This window comes from Colius striatus, chromosome 1 (assembly GCF_028858725.1).
Source record: "Colius striatus isolate bColStr4 chromosome 1, bColStr4.1.hap1, whole genome shotgun sequence".
In the NCBI taxonomy this organism is placed as follows: Eukaryota; Metazoa; Chordata; class Aves; order Coliiformes; family Coliidae; genus Colius; species Colius striatus.
Window position 1 is genome coordinate 118459265 of NC_084759.1, and position 16477 is coordinate 118475741.

The window sequence follows — 16477 nt, forward strand, 5'->3', positions numbered from 1 at the left end:
GGTTTATGTTATTTGGGGAGGAGGGGGGTGAGATGGACACCGGACGGGGGCCTGCCGCTGCCTGGCTTTTGGGGAAAAGGTTTAATTTTGCGTTTTCTCCTTCCTCTGGCTCCTCCTCTTCTTCCCTCCTCCTCAGGGGGAGGGGAGGAGGGAGGCTCTGGGGCAGGAGTAGCCAGAGCAGGGAATTGTTTGGGAGTTCAGTCATCCAAAAGCCGTCTCCCGTATGGAGGGTCTGGCTTCCCGCATCCCGGCGCCTCTTCCCTCCTCCTCCCTCCGCGCCTGAGTTCTGCGCGGCCCTCCATCCCCAGCGGCAACCCGCAGAAAAAAACACAACCACCATCCCCAAACCAAGGGCTCCCCGCCTTCTCCTTCCTCCCCCCAAAAGCCAGGCTTTCCCCTCGCTCTTTCTCTCTCTCTTTTTTTTTTTTTTCTTCTCTGTGTGTGTGTGTACTGAATTCCCCGCAGATCCGGCCTGGAAGTTCTCCGCTCCTGGAGTTAAGCCTCTTTGTTGCTTCCCTTCGTTTGGGGCATCTTTGTGTTTCCCCCGCCTGCTCCGCTGGAGACCGCGGTGAGTGAAGCGAAGGGGGCCCGGGCCCAGCGGCACTGGCGAGGGGCCGGGAGGACGGCTGTGGCGGGCGGCGGGGTGCAGGGCTTCCCCCACTGCTTCAGCCCGCGGCGGCGGCGGCGGACAATCTTTGTGTCAGAGTTTGGGAACTTGGTGTCGAGGGGATGCGAGGAAGGGCTTCTGCGTAGGGATGTGGGAGATGTGGCAAAGGGAGATGTGAGTAGAGAGTCGCTGGTTCCTACCCATGTGGGGCTTGTTTTCGCTCAGGCAGGTGAGATGTGGGGAGCTCGGCCGTTTCCCTTCAGCTCTTCCTCCTCGGTCGGTTGGCGTTAATGGAGGGCCCAGTGCATGCACAGACACCGCGGTGCTTGCCTGAAACTTCCCCAAAACCTTGGTCCGCAACATCGCCCCGTCCTCACCGCTGTCCAGGAGGGACGGTGTGCAGCGGAGAGGGGGAGAAGGAAAAGTTGTGTAAAATAATCCCCAGGTTCATCCTCTATTGCTCCAACTCTTGTCAAAAGCTGACGGAAGTTTACAGGCAAGACCCGGCTTCTGCAGATGCAAAAGCATTTTCAGTTTGTGCCCCGTGAAGGGTCTGGTGCTGTTGCTGCTGCAAAGAAGAGTAGGGGTGGATAGTTGAATAATTTTTTTTTATCCTCTTCTTGTGCTACTCTCAGAGTTTTTAACCCTGGTGCAAGGATGAGGAGCGGTTTGAGTCAAGGAAAGTAATTTGCTGGTCGGCATTGCGATGCTGTAGGGTTTGTGCACTCGTGCCTCACTGCTTGGTCTGCAACTTTGGCAGGTCCTGTGGATGGTGACTGTAAATAGAAAATATGTTGGGGAGAAAGTGAGATGCAGACTTTGTAGCCATGTCCAAATGAGAGTTTTTGAAGTGCTGTGTGGATGCTAATACTTACTTTGAAAAAGAATAGTGGACTTTATCTGATACCTCTGACTAGCAAAAGATACTTAATACAAGTGTTGTGTCTTTGGGCACTTCCTCAACTGATTCTGGTACCCAAAGTGTTATTTCAGTGTCGTTTTGGGAAAGGCAGTTCAGGTCTATTAAAGGGGGGAGTTTGTCCTTGTTTGTTTTAAAGAAACTCTCTTGACCTCTCTGCAGCAGTATGTGAGTGGGCTAACAGGAATCTGCACACACATTCTGTGCCCCCATGTAATTCCTGACACGTCTTAAATTGCTTGTTTTTCTTGGTATCCCATTCTGTTAATTTCTACATCGCTACCCTGGTGTCTTTTTGATACATTCATTTGCAATCTGCCATTAAAGTTTCTTTTCTTTTCCCATGGGCTGAAAAACTATTGTGAAAAATATTAGAAGAATGTGGGCGTTTTGTAAGTAGGATTTTATCATAGTTTTATTTTCTTTTGAAACTAACTGCTGCAGCGTGCACAGGTTTAGAGGAGGGTTCTTGTGTACTTATGCATATATGCACACATGCAGACCGTTTTATGTAATGGGTTGGATATTGAGGTTTATGGCTCAGGAAGGGATTTCAGTAGAAGCACATCCTGGGCTTGAAGCGAAGATTTGTTCTGTTTATTTAAGTGACCTAAAGAAATGAAGGTGAAATAACTTCCCATGCTAATATGAGTCATCTTGGGATTTTCTGAAGTAAATAGGACAATTAGGGAGAGCTGTGAGCTCCCTGCTGGGTGCATAATATTCTCTGACAAGAAATAAATGGAGTTTTGTCCCATGTACTTTTCTTACCTCTCCCCTCTAGATACAATTAGAGGAATTCATCCTGCATGTACAAAGCAGATGAGGTCCCAAGTAGGTGTTTGCTGTGAGGGTTGAAATCAGATACAGTGCAGTCCTCCCTGCTGGCGTAGTAGGGGGAAAAGAATTCATCTGAAGGGTCCATGTATGTTTGAAAGGCAAGTTCAGTTTTCTCCCTCTCCCATACACACACAGGCCCACAGGACCTTTCTTTGAGAGATATCCCACTACAAGTATCCACACATATCTCTTATCTGCTTGGTACAAAGAAGAAGTATTACAGGTGAATGTATGTGGTACAGACTGGCATGTAAGTCTTAGAGGTGCTCTGTATCCCTACAGACTGGAAAAAGGTTTTTTGTATCTTGTACGAACATCATACAGCAGCACAGAGCGAGAGTCTCTTTAAAAACTGCAAATTGAAACTCAGTGCCCGGTGTTTGCAGAGATGTTTGGATATGAGACTTGGAGTTTTGCTCCACTGAATGTGAATGGTTGCCCAGTCACTCTCACTTCTTGAAATTCTGTTCTGTCCTCAAAACTTTACAGCAGACAGCCTCCAAGCCTTCAGTACCAAACTGGCAGCCCCGCAGTGCTTTCAGCATGTTGGTGCAGCTCCTTCCACCTGACTAAGGCTAGCAGAGTTGACCCTTTGAGAGCCATAGCGCTGGAGCATCCTGCCAAGCAAGGAGCGTTGCAGGTGGGGCTGTGAAGCAAGCAGCCTGCTTTATCCCCATCCTCTGCAGTGAAGCGGAAGGGTAACTTCCTTTTCTGAGTTAAGAAAACTAGTCACTTTAGGGCAGACTTGAATTTTTGCAGTTTCTTGTCATTGTTACTGAATCACCACCATATCTACCTGCCTCTTCCCAAGTCATATGTCCTCGTGAGCACAGAAAACTTGCAGTCTGATAACATGCACAGCATAGCAAATAAACCCCAAACCACAACTATAATTACTACTTCTAGCTGGGCTGTGGGAGGGAAGATGGGTGGATAGGGCAGGGAAGACACTCCTGAGGTAGAAGCATGGGTTTGGATGTGGAGGTGTTTGGGCTGTGTCCTTAGCCAATGCACATACCCTGTGTGAGCTTACACAGTTTCTTCTGCAGCCCTGTGCCTTGGTTTTCCCATGCTTTAAATGGGGAAAAACCCTGTGCCAACAGAGTGAGCACTGTGTCAGGGCAGATGTTGCCCCCCATGTTGACTCTTGCCAGCAGACTGGCACCCACTGCCATGTCTCTCAGAGCAGAGCTTGGGCGCATTGGTGAGGACCCACTGTACTGTGCAGGGAACACTGCAGGGTTGGAGAGGCACCTCTGAAATCACTTCCTTTTCCCAGGCAAAGACAGACTGTCTCCCCAAAACCCCTTCTTGTGTGTCTCGGGGAAGACAGGAGCAGGGAAGAGTGCATTGGGGACTATGTTGGTTGTTTTAGCCTGGGTTGGCCCACCGATGAGTTTTCAGAGAACTTGGGCTCAGTCAGTCTCGATGTTGCTCAGCCTGCAAGAAGTTCCAGCAGCAGCAGGCCAACATAACTCCAGGTTAACAAAAGTTTCTTTGGCAGTAAATAATGGTGAATTGTTCATTTTAATGCCCAATGCTGGATGCCTCAGACGTATGAGGCACAATTCCCTTGGACTTCTTTAATGTGCAGAGATGACTTGATATATTACTGCTGGCACGTTACAAACCAAGGCTTGCAAATCTTTTGGTTTAGACCGTTACCTCCCGGGCTAAAAACTTTACAGTTTGAAGTCTATACAGTTGTGATGGGATATCCCGCAAGGAAAAAGCTCTCTTACAAATCTTTGGAGACTTCCTGTTTCTGGTTAGACTGAAAACATCCCGAGGGAAAAACCTGCTGCTGTGTGTTTTGGTGCTCCTGTGGCCAGTCTCGGTTTAAGAGGTCGTTACGTATTCCAGTCCTAGGCCACAGGAACAATTTAAGGCAAATAATGACTAAATGAGTTGCAGGTCCTTACGTAGAACGAGGGCAAATATCATCTTCCAGTTTTCTGTGCTTCGGGTAATCAGTCAACAGAAGGTATCACAAGCATCTTTTTTAATTTCCTGGTATTTGGTTTAGTTCCTCTTGGCCCCAAATCATACAGCATTGTTTCTGGTGCTTCGTTGGCTGAACATGGTGCTTGAAGCCAGTTTTCTGGAGGGAATGCTTGCAGGATGGGAAGCTTTCAAAACTTGCTTCATATGCATATTTGCTCGCAAGAGTTTTTTAGAGTCTACTCACCAGAGGAGCATGTGCTCCAGCAACAACACGGCTGTATGAGCATCCATGGGAAGCTGAGACAAAAGGAATGGGGATGCAATAGAAGCAAGTCAGCTGAAGAGCACAGGAAGATATTTGTTGCAGGGGGGGAAAAACCCCCACTCAATGGTTACACAGTCCCAAAACTGCCATAGGCAGCGCAGCACTTTCTACACAAACAGGGAATGACAGATCTCTGCCCTGAGGATGCTGCATGTTGCTTTTATGAAAATAGCCTCCTTCTTCCCTGCAAAGGGACAAGTAGGATGGGAGGCTCAGCTGTGCCTGATGGAGTTGTTAGCAGAGCACCTGGCGCAGCACACGTTGGGTGCCTGAGAAGGATTCTTAGGGCTGCTGTTGTGTGTTGTAGGAGCTCTTGAGCAAGAGACAGTGCCAATTTATTTTGGCTCTGGGGGGATCAATGGAGGGAAATGTGCTTCAGGGAGCGTGTGGGACGTGCTTGAGCTTCTTTGCCCTCCTCATGGGCAGTGTGCCAGCAGAGAGGTGAGAGCCAAACTTTCCCCTTGCTTTTTTGCTCAGCTGCTCTGGGTAGTCTGCTATGCTGTGTCCGAAACCCTTCCCTGATCTCCCCTTAGACGTGAGGATGGTGACTGCACCTTGTGCCCGTGCAGTCTGTTGGAGGCTTGCTGGGCAAAGTCCAAACCACACCACAGCATGTTGCCCCTATGAAAACCCACTGTTGTTGAGTTCACAGAGGTTTTGGGCTGTGGTGTCTCTATATATGTCTGTGAAAGCCAGATGGTGTTTTGGAAACAGGTCATTTTTCATTAACTTCTGTGCCTGGCGTAGGCAGTAAGCTTTTCACCCTGAGCCCTGCAGCGGCAATGCCATTTTGGCTCTCTACGGTCCACTCTGGCAGAGAAATTAGCCAGCAGGTCGTACTCTTATGCAAAGCCACAGCTCTGGTCCACTGCCAAATGTAAGGATGGGTTTGCTGGTTGCAATAACAGCGAGTCTGGACAAGCGTGTGTGTGTAAAGACTGCACATCAGGCCCTTCTGCTGTTCTTTAAGTCACAAGAGTGGAGTGGAAAAGAGTGTAAAGATCCCTGTCAGGACCACGTTGTCAGCTTTCAAATACCAAAATGGAGTTGCTTTTTATTTGTCTTCTATCTAAGAAAAGGACAGGTTAGGCAAAGCCCAGGAAACCAGTGTGTTGAGCTGTGTGTGGTTAAGAAAATTCGTGGTAATCTAAATCTACTGAGGTAGTCTTTGAGAAGTAAAACTCTAAAGTGGATACACTGGCCTAGAATTTATAAGCAAAATGCAACTGCTTCTGATAATGTCACTCTAATTTATCCTGGTGTTTTTACGTAGAGCAGCCACCTCGCTTAGTGATGCCAATGTTTCGAGGCGCAAGCCTGGGATGTGAGGAAAGCTGGGTTCAGTTCTCTTCTACACTGCAGATTTCCCCACTCCAGACTGGGGCCGGCTGCTCTTTGCCTCAGCTCTCCACCTGCAGTGGCACTTCCCTGCCTCCTTGTGGTGTTGAGGATAGGTCTGCTGGAGACAGAGAGGACCTGTAGGTTTGCGGGCTCTGCAAAATGCTCCAGGATAAAGGACCAGGGTTGGTTTCAGTGGCATTGTCAGCCCAATGGGAGGCTCCTGTGATTGCCTCTGGGGAGGTTGGCCCCAGCATGCTGAGTGGATGAGGAGTCAGTAAGGGCTGTGGGATGCTTTTGGGCTGCAGGGTCAGCCGAGTGTGTGGCTGTAGAGGAGCCCCTCTCTGAGTGTGACCCTTGGGGAGTCTAGCGTAGGTAGGAGTACTGCAGCTGCAGCGAATTTATGGCTCCAGCCAGTGGTGGTACAGAGAGGCCATTGTAATCCTATGTACTGTACAGTGTACATCTCAACAGGCAAAGTGGCTCCTGGGTTGTGTTTTTTGGTGCCTTTTTTTTTTTCCTCCCCCCTCCTCCTCTCCATCCCTTCACGTCTGGCTTTATGAAGTTACTCCCCTTAAATTGCAAATTTGGCCTTATCTTCAAAGCAGCCCTTTGGTGCCAAGCTTTTAAAGGTAGGGAGGAGGCGAGAGCAAAAACATCAAATCCATTAACAGCCCAGTTGCCAGAGAAAATGTTTTTTAAAACAAAATCTGAAACCTTAGTGTTTGAGATCCAAAGCCGAGATTGAATACAAGTATGGGCCTTGTCCCCGGAGAGTCACAGTGCTGGGAATACGCTGGCAGAGACCATGGCGCAAGAATTCTTGTGCATGCACGCACACAAATAGACAATTATTTGGAAGCCAATAGTGTTCTGGATGTGGAATAATAATTTACTTCATCTACTGCCTTCTGTCCCAAATAGCTCCCTGAGCTGTAGCTGACATGCAGAGCGTTCTCATTGCTCCAGCCCTCCACTGCATGGCAGTCCCCTTTGGGGCAGGAATGTAGTGCTAGCTTGCACGTTCCTCAGCTGTGGGTGGTAAACGGGACTACCTGGCCCGATTTTTTAGAGTCTGCCGCCATCAGTGAGAGATTCCTTTGGGCCCTCTGAACGGTGATGGGAATGTGATGTTTTTTAGGTTTGGGTTTTTCCACCCCCCTCCCCCAGAAGAAAGGCTCTTGTTTAACAAACCCAAGTGATGTCAGATTGAAGGGGTGGGTTTGAGTCCCAGTGTCAGCTGTTTTCAAAAACATGCTGGGTGGGATTTTTTTTCAAAAACACCTGGGATGACTTTAATGGTGTGGTGAAGCCAATGAAATTTCTGCATTGATACACCAGGAAGCTCTCCCCTTACTTTTGAGTACAAAGTCGTGCTTGCCAGGTTTGTGGGACAGTCCCACTGCCACCAGTGTAACAACGATCAAAATTAGTCCTGACCACATACTCCTGCATGGAAATGGACTCTCATTTCAGAAGTGAGTATTGGTCACATCTTGGCTTGCAAGAAGTGAAACTTCTAAGCCAGGGCCACTTGGACAGAAGATGGCCTGATTATCCAGTTGTAATGGGATCTGAATCCAAGGAGGAATACCTCATTGCAGGCTCCTTCTGAGGCCTTGTGGTATGGCCAAATGGACCACAGCAGAGCTGTGGGATCCTGGCACAAGGAAGGCTTGACATCTACTGGTTTTTCAGTCCCTGTGAGAACTTACCCTGCTTGGCCTGCTGAGAGGTAGGGATGTTGCAGCTCTCAGCTACATCTGGAGCTGGAGGCTTGTACAGTTAGACCTGGCTGTGAGAAGCTCCATGGAGGACTCCTCAGAGAGGCACGCCAGCTGCTCTGGATGTGTTCTTCTTCACTGTTTCATCACTTTGATGTTTTTCTTGGGATGTCTGGGGCTGGCCTGAAGGGAAAAAGTCTTTGCTTACCAGCAGGTGAGGAGCAGAGCTCCTGGTTGCCTGCCAGCTTGTGCCTGAATGCTTCTGCAATGGTATAGAGAAAGAGTCCAAGGCAGCACAAGGGCTAGTTGCTTTTGAGGATCTATCTGCTCTAGGTGCCTGAGCTGCTGTTAACATTGCAATAGTACATTGGCACTCTAGCTCCAGGCATTGCCAGAGATGGTTGCCCAGCTAGCAGAGAGGGAGAAGGTCTCAGGATCATGGTCAACTACACTCAGTGACCATGCAGCCCATTATTAGCTCAATGATGGATGCCAAGAAAGGGAGGTCAATGCTAACAGATGGAGCTGAAGCTGCCTGAGCCTGAGCTTGTGTTTGCTGACCCTACTCCCCTCTTGGCAGGGAGGTGAGAAGCCAGTTTGGGGAAGCGTTAGGGGAGAGCAGTATGGTTTATATGGCTACAGCAAGAGAAGCCAGCCCTGTATCTCACAGGACAGGTACCTGTCTACTAATGAGAACTCTGTATTTGCTTGGTATGCAAATAGGCAATACATGCTGTGGGATCCTGCTGATGCCACCTGTTGTCTTTTGTGGGAGCAAAGGGTCAACTGTTTACATCATGAAGCAAGTTAGGCAGGAACATATTTGCTAAATGTGTAGTTGTCCAGTTTTCCTCACAATTGCCTGGACTGCAGTTTTGGGGAGGAGGAAAAAGAGACCAACATTAAGAGCCAAGTGTCAAGCCGTGTTTATGGTTGGTGTCTGACCTGCGCTCTACCCTATAATTTGCCTCCCCTGAGATAGCTTCGGACATCCCTAACCTCCGAGCCACTTCAAAGAACCACCTTTAAAAAAGTTCCCCAAACTAGTAACCAAGCAAACACGCAAACATTTCAGCAGCCACAAAAAAATGTGAGCATAACCCAGTTTTTGCATAACTCCGGCACTGAAGTAGAAATTTCTTAATATCAACTCTCTGGGTGAAGGCCTGAGAAGGGCCTGCCACGCCATCTTCCCCCATCACTGTATCCCAAAACCTAAATTATTGTTTATTTTACAGTTGTGTCTACAAGTTTTAACCAAGGCTGGGACATGACCATTTTAGATGCAATGCTGCCTTGTAATGGGAGACAATTCCTACATCCTTATTCAAAACAGCAAGACAAATGCACAACAAGAAGTAAAAATGGAGCACGAAAAAAGACACATTGGAGTGACTCAGCAGGGCAGGTCTGGAGCTTAGTACAGACTCCATGTTGCCCGATACCAGTCCTGTGCTCCATCCTCTGCCTTTCTCTGCTCTTCAGAAGAGGAGGTCAAAATCACAGAATCTTGAGGGTTGGAAAGGACCTTGAAAGATCATCTAGTCCAACCCCCCTGCTAGAGCAGGACCACCTAGAGTAGGTCACATACGAACTCGTCCAGGTCGGTTTTGAATGCCTCCAGAGGAGGAGACTGAACAACCCATCTGGGCAGCCTGTTCCAGTGCTCCCTCACAGTGAAGAAGTTCTTCATTGTATTTCTTTGGAACCTCTTGTGTTCCAGTTTATACCCATTGCCCCTTGTCCTATCATTGGCCATCACTGAGAAGAGCCTGGCTCTATCCTCCTGACACTCACCCTTTATATATTTTTAAACATTAATGAGATCACCCCTCAGTCTTTTCTTCTCCAAGCCGAAGACCCCCAGCTCCTTCAGCCTTTCATCATAAAGGACGTGTGCCACTCACCTAATCATCTTGGTGGCCCTGTGCTGAACTCTCTCCAGCAGCTCCCTGTTCTTCTTGAACTGAGGGGCCCAGAACTGAACACAATATTCCAGATGCAGTCTCACGAGGGCAGAGTAGAGGGTGAGTAGAACCTCTCTCGACCTGCTAACAACAGCCTAACTGAGAGTTGTCTGCCTTGAAACTGAGAGTTGTCCACAGGTGAGAGTCTCATCTTCCTTAGCCCTCAGGTCCTATCAGTCAATAAAGAGTGAGATGGCTTTATATGTTCCAACAAGTGGTTGCCTGTCTGCCATGCTTGGCACTGCAGGTGTAGCTGGTTGCGGCCGTGGCGTGCATTGCGTTGGGGTGGGCATCTGGTCTCGCAGGCCTCAAACTCCTGCCTTTGGAAGGGAGATGAGCAGGAGGTCTGGCAGAGCTGTGGTGGAAAGCAAGAGCATGTGGCTGAAGGGGAAGGAAAGGAGCCAGTTATGATTCTCTCCTGTCAGCTACTTTCCAGTTGCAGCGTTGTGCTTTGAAAGATAGCTGGGAGAGCAGAAAGCCAGTGTAATAACAGCATTTTGCTTGCAGCATGCAATCTCAAGTATAACAATCCCATTACGTAACTCGTGTGCCCTCTTTCTTGGGGGGTCTGGGACTGTGCTCCTCCTGCTCTGGAGGCAAAGGTTTTCAGTGCACAAGCCAAGGATAAACTCAACAGATGCTGCTGAGGCCAAATCTGTAGCTTGCACTGAGGCTCAGGTGCAAGAGGAGATGTTGCTTACCTCTCCATGGTCAGCCCGGAGGTGCCTTACACTATAGAGAGGTGCAGCAAGAGGGATGAGGAGCAGCAGGGTTACAAAGAGCTGCTCTTGCTGAGAGCTACAGGCTGTGTTAAGCCTTTGGCTGGAGACCCACAGAGGTACCTGAATGTTAACCCAACCTCTGCAGGCACAGGTAGCCCAGGATGGAGTGGCTGTGTGGCTGCCAGCGGCAGGACATAAGCAAAACCTGGCTTGATGGGGTAACTGGGATCTAGCTTTCAGGGAGGCTAGGATTGCTTCAGTGACAGCTGGGCAGCTTCCTTCACCCTTCCTTTCCTGTCTGACTTACAGTACTGTAAGCATATGCATCCTCTTCTGGCACCTATTTGCAAAATGTTATGGGCAAACTCTCCTGGATGCCTGTTCGTGGCCATGCCCTGTTGCTGTGTGAATAACAGCCTGAGCTGCAGTCATAGGCTTTTTGCTTAGAGGAATGCTTTGAAACATATTGTTTTTAATAGCACCATGTAGCCAAGGGTTCTTTGTGACTGGATGAAGAGATGACTCCTTATTCTGCAGGGAGAGGAGCCTATCTGAAACAGGACTCCTTCATTTTGCAAGTGGGTTTGATCTACCCTCTGTAAGTTAAGTAGCTTAATTATAGAAGAGATCTTAGATGAGGTGTTTGGGCCTTTGCAGTTTCTCCCTGGCTCAGTCAGTGCCCTGGGAGTGGAAGAGTGGTGAGAGATGCCAGACAGCTGCACAGTTATGACTTTTTACTTTCTGTTGGTCCCAGGTTCCCCTCTTGTTCATGAAAGGCTGCAAGGAAGCACCAACGTAACTGTTGCCTTATTTTCTGTGCAGTTGATTTAGGCCAGATGTGGGATGGAGAAGGTGTCAAATAGGTTTGTGCTGTTCCATCCCTCCTCATGCTTAGAGAAAATATCTTCCTCTCCAGGCCCACACATCCCTCTCAGTTTTGCTGGAGAGACTGTATTTTTTTTTTCCTCAGACCTTGCAATGAGGAGGGAGAACAGGATTGCAGCTGAGGCTGCTAGTGTGCCCCTGTTTCCCCTGTGCATGCTGCCTCCCAAGGATGCAGGGGCTACTGCCAGCCCCTCGTGCTCCCCTTTCTCCCCATTTTGTCCTTAATTTCTCTTCCTCAGCCTGAGATCCCTGTGCCGCCAACAACAGTTGCCTGGGCTGAGAAAGGCTTGTTGAGCCCTATCCCGGATGCCCCTGTCCTTACTTGTTTTGGGGAAGGCTGATAAGGAACAACTAGAGGTGCCTCCCCAGGCAGCAACCTGCTGATGGAGACATGCTCCCAGCCCTTGCCGACCCAGAGTGAGTGTGGGGTGCTGGCATGTCGGAGCGGGTTTGGGGAGCCCTTGCCCAGGCAGGGTGGCTGCCTGCAGCTGCAGGCGGGGCTGCTGCCTGCCCAGAGGTTATTCTGGAGAAATACCGTCCTTGAAAGAAAAGCCACATCTCTCCTGCCCTTCTTTCCCCCCGGCTGGTGGATTGGGGCTCAGGGGTTCAAAGGCAACATTTTTGAGTCTCTGACAACCTTTCTCACAGCATTTTGAAAACTAGTAGAGTTTTGTGATGACCCAACTCCTTAGAGGCAGCCAAAAAAAGCAACTTAGTGGGTCTGGCAGATTTGGCATACACTGAGGTGCCAGCATCTGCAAGGGGCATGTAGGCTCCAAGCCAAAAAGCCTCAGTGAGCTGTTAATGAGCCACAGAACAAGAGCTTTATCTGGGAGTCTGCTGCCTTTGGGCTTCTGGAGCTTTCTGCTGAAGAAATAAATGAGTAAAAGCTAGTGATAGTTAAGAGTTGGGAAGGAAGACCCTAAAATAAAGACACGCATATCTGAGATGGACCTCGAGAGATCGCCTCTGCCAGAAGCTTCTTGTGTGGGGGTTTTTTTTTCCGGCAGAAGTCTCCTTAACTACTTGGGGGCTGCAAAAAAAAGGCTCATTTTCCACATAGCTTTTGTAGTTGAGTAAGACCAGCAGAGGTTTATCTGTGGCTTGCACAGCAGAGGCTCTCCAGAGGCTTTGCTGGGGGGCAGAGCCCTGAGAGCTGCAATGGATGTGTTTCCCTCTTGCATGGTGAAAGACACTCCTGATAGATGTTTGTTATCGGCAAAGCAAAGCAGAGGTACAGACAAACTTCAGCTGGCAAGGAATGCAGAGAGAAACTCTCGCCATTTCTCTGTTGGGCTTGCAGAGGGAATTCTGGAAGCTGCTTTTTCTCCCATTGTTACAGTTTATGTTTATATAGCTTATCTCTTTCATGAGGATTAAATCCTGCAGCATGTTGTGGATGTGGCTATATGAGAACAATATGCTTTACTCATCCCAGGGTAGAGTGTTTGCCAGCTGCACAACTTATTCTAAAATCATGGAGCAGCATTTCCTTAGAACTGGGGAGTGGTTTTCATCCTAAAAGAGTTTATGGTATTTTCCAAATTAAGAAATGGTCAATAATTTCCCTATTGGTAGTTCTGAGATTGTGTTTCCCTTACATAGCTGAGATTTCCGAGTTGCTACAGGGAGAAAGTCCTTACTCCTTTCTGCCTCTAATATTGCATTTGTGGTCTGTAGCAAGTGACAGTATTTAACATAATTTGGAGGATAGGTACTGGCTGAGCTGGTCTACAGATGACTGAACAGTGAAAGTTTTTTTTTCTAGGGGTATTTAGTGCTATGGGGCAGTCACAGACTTTCCTTCTCAAAGAAAGCGTTGACAATCTCTGTAAGCAATTGGAGATAAATGTCCTTCAGGCAGAGGATGTCTTTTTATTGTGGCTTTGTAGAGTACCTAATACTGAGGTCTTAAAGGAGTCTCTGTAAAATAAGGAGTTTGAATACTCCTTACGTTCCTTTACTGGACAGTAAGTGAGGATCTTTGGAAGATGAAAGGAGTTGTAAATATTATTTTTTTCCTGGTAGACAAGTGAGGAAATGTCAGAGGTTTGCTGTGCTCTCCCAAACCACTGCTGGGGTGAGTCTTTGGAGAGGATGTGAAATGCCTGCTAATGCCACAGGCAAAGGTCATTTTTGCATTAAAAAGGCTTTCTAAATTGATAAAGTCACAGCAAAAAAAACCCAGTCCTTTGAAACACTGGAAGTAGACTTCTCAGCTTAGACAATTGCTGGGGCTTTCAAGAATTTCTTGGGCTGTACAGCATACTTTAATAGATGGAGAGTAGATTCATTTCTGTTCTGCTTCTCTTGTTGTCACCCTTGAAGCCAGTGTTGCTGTTTCTTCCCGGTCTCTTTACAGTTTTCTGCTTACAGTCTCTGTTTACAGTTTTCTCCAAAAATGACTAAATGTATAAAACAAGGATTGGGACTGGGGTTTGTTTTAATTTTTTCTTCCCATATTCTAAGACAGACACTAACCACAGTCATGTATTTGTTTTTCTCCATTTCTTCCAAATGCAGCCACATAACAATAGCCTGGAAAAAAAAAAAGTACTGGAAGTGATTTGGTCCTGAATTTATTTCCTTTTTTGGGCTACAAGAAACGGGTTAGCATTTGGGTGAGGAGACTGGGAGCTCCATCTCTTCCAAGGTTGAAGGGGCTTTAAACGTATACCACCCTGGTAAAATGAGAAATACAGTAGAAAGGCAGCCTTTTGGGGGCAAGTACTTTCATTGCTCCATATGCAGAGCCTCATGCTTGAGGCCCCTTTTCTCAGCTGGCCCCAGGACATTATTTACGTAATAGCTATGTCTTGTACAGATGCTGCTAAATAGACTTTGTCTGCCACTGGCAGGCAGGGACAGGCAGGAGAGAAATGCCGCTTTCCATATCAGGCTTCTTCAGAAGTGGGTGACTCTTTGCTTTCCTTAACAGACTGCTAATAGAAGGTGGTGGGTAGTGTTGTTTTTCTTATTTATTTTATGTAGGATGCCATGAGAGATGGTGACTTTGATTGTTGTCCACAACTGTAGAAACCGATTGCTTTCTAATCCGAGTTGGCTAGGAGGGAGGCATGGGAGCTGATGAGACACACAGGATGATCTGCAAAAGAGGAAAGCCAGTCAGAGTGCTGGTTGGCTCTGCTCGGTCTTCTCTCTCCTGAAGAGCACAAAAAGTGCTATTTTGCAGACAGAGCTGGGAGATGGGTTTTCAGGATGTGAATGTTCGGGCCTTGCTTGGGAGGTGGTGTCACTATTTACAAGGAATACAGAAGGTCATCAGGTGGGCCAAAAATGAATATGTGCATGCTGCGCTGATGGAGAGGGGGGTTGTTAAAGTCTCAGACAGTGCAGGCAGTGTAATCTTGATGTTTTATGGGTGGTTCAATGGATTTGGTCCTTAGAGGAGAGAATGCGAAAGCAGGTGAAGTTTATGGGTACTGGAGAGAGAATACCATCTGATAAAGGCTAGACCAGTAGGTGAAGTTTTCAGATCACAGGAAATTTCCTTAAAGTATTTATTTATCTGTGGCTTTGCTGAAAAATTTTCAACCAGCTGTGTTTAAAAATATAACAGTAATGAGATACTTAAAAAAGGAGTTAATCTCTCACTGTCTGACAGGCTGCAGAGTACCAGCTGTAAAACAAGCAAGCCCTGGGGAATCAAAATGGCATAGCCCTGCAGCCTGCAAGCCAAAGTCACACCTTGGGAAGCCTAAACTATGGAGGGAAGCACTGGCATGTGTCAGGCCACAGGACTGTTGGAGGAGTGACCTTTTGGCTACCCTCCAAGGGCAGCAGGTTCAGCCTGCCCAGCTCTTCAGGGCTCCCCAGATGTCTGCAGTTCCTGCAGCTCCCCAGCCACTTGTCCTCAGGGCAGCAAGACCCAATTTTGTCTAGGCTACTGGGAAGCCTTGAACTGTCTCTGACACCCCTGATGGGGAAATGCTGGAATGAAGAGGAAAGCAAGGGCTTTTGTACTCTGGGAACAAAAAACATCCTCTGTGTGTCCGTGGGTTCAACTATTACAGACTCTCCAAATTGGACTGGTTTGGGTTGCTTTTTTTTTTTTTCTGTCTGGAGAGTGTCTCTTTGGGGCCAGAGGCAGAGCTAATCTGAGGCTCGTCATTTGGCCCATCCGGCTTATCCACAAAGCATGCACAGCCATCTCTTCTGGGCTCATTTCCTCTGGGATTCCCTCTGGCTTTGCAATGGCCAAGGCTTTGTGTTTGGCAACAAGGGTGCAAAGGACAGCAAGGGCAGGCCAGCTGTATTGTGTCATCCAGATTTCTGCCAACTGGGGCTCAGTGCAGGGTTGGGGAACGCTGGGAGGGCTACAGCTAGGAGAGTGGTGAAAAAGATGTGCGGGGTGGTTGGCAGGAAACTGTTTTGAAGAAGATCATGCCTCTTCTGATAGTGGTGGGATGGCACGCAGTGGATTGGAAAGATAAAGTAAGTTAAATTTGGTCCTAGGTGGAGGACTGTGGAGAACTCTTGTCTCGTCTGGGCCTACTGGGTTCAGCTTCAAGATAACACATCACGAGAGAAAAATCTCCTCCCTGTTTCCTCTCTCTACCAGTGGTAGCTAATCAAGATTCAATTTTAATGACTTCCCTCTACTCTCTCTGCTTCCTCTCCCCCTGCCCCACACATGCCTTTTTTATATTTTTTTTTCTTTAAATGTATTTCGTTTTGGCAGGAGTTGAAACACAAGAAAGCATTTGGACCAAGATGAAACCAGTGGAGGAGCATGTTGGGCAGTGCAGTGCTTTGTTCTGAGTTCAGGGAGAGAAGAGGGGGAAGTGAGGGGGGACGAGATGTCATTTCCCAGATGGGGACCCTGCCAAAGATGTTCTTGCTTCGGAAAGCAAAGAGCAATTTTTTTTAAGGTTATATTGAGTTTAACCCTTTGTCATCCCACTTCTACCATGCAGGGAAACACCAAAGTCCTGGATTTAAAACAAGGCCGTGTTGTTTTATGTGGCCCAGGTGACATGAATGATCTCCAGCCAAAATCTGGTGCTGTGACTAAATGCTAATGACAGTCCAAGGATTTTGTTGGAGACCGTAGTGAGTGGCTGAGAAATCTCTGCCTGTGTGTCAGCAAGGGTCCAGAACTAGCATGGCTGCCATTTGAAAAACAAAATCAATGTGTTCGTTACAAGGGTTCAGGACTGCTGTGCTGTTTCCTGCCCTTCCAGAA

General features: G+C 47.9%; 1 protein-coding gene across 1 annotated transcript in view; it reads left to right on the top strand.

Moving 5' to 3' along the window:
- The first annotated feature begins 206 nt into the window (after positions 1-206).
- The window catches only part of BOC (BOC cell adhesion associated, oncogene regulated), a 56057-nt gene continuing 39786 nt past the window's right edge, over positions 207-16477 (top strand). Inside the window, exon 1 of the mRNA XM_061988711.1 lies at positions 207-568. The gene's annotated coding sequence lies outside the window, so the exon portion shown is untranslated. The remainder of the gene's footprint in view (positions 569-16477) is intronic.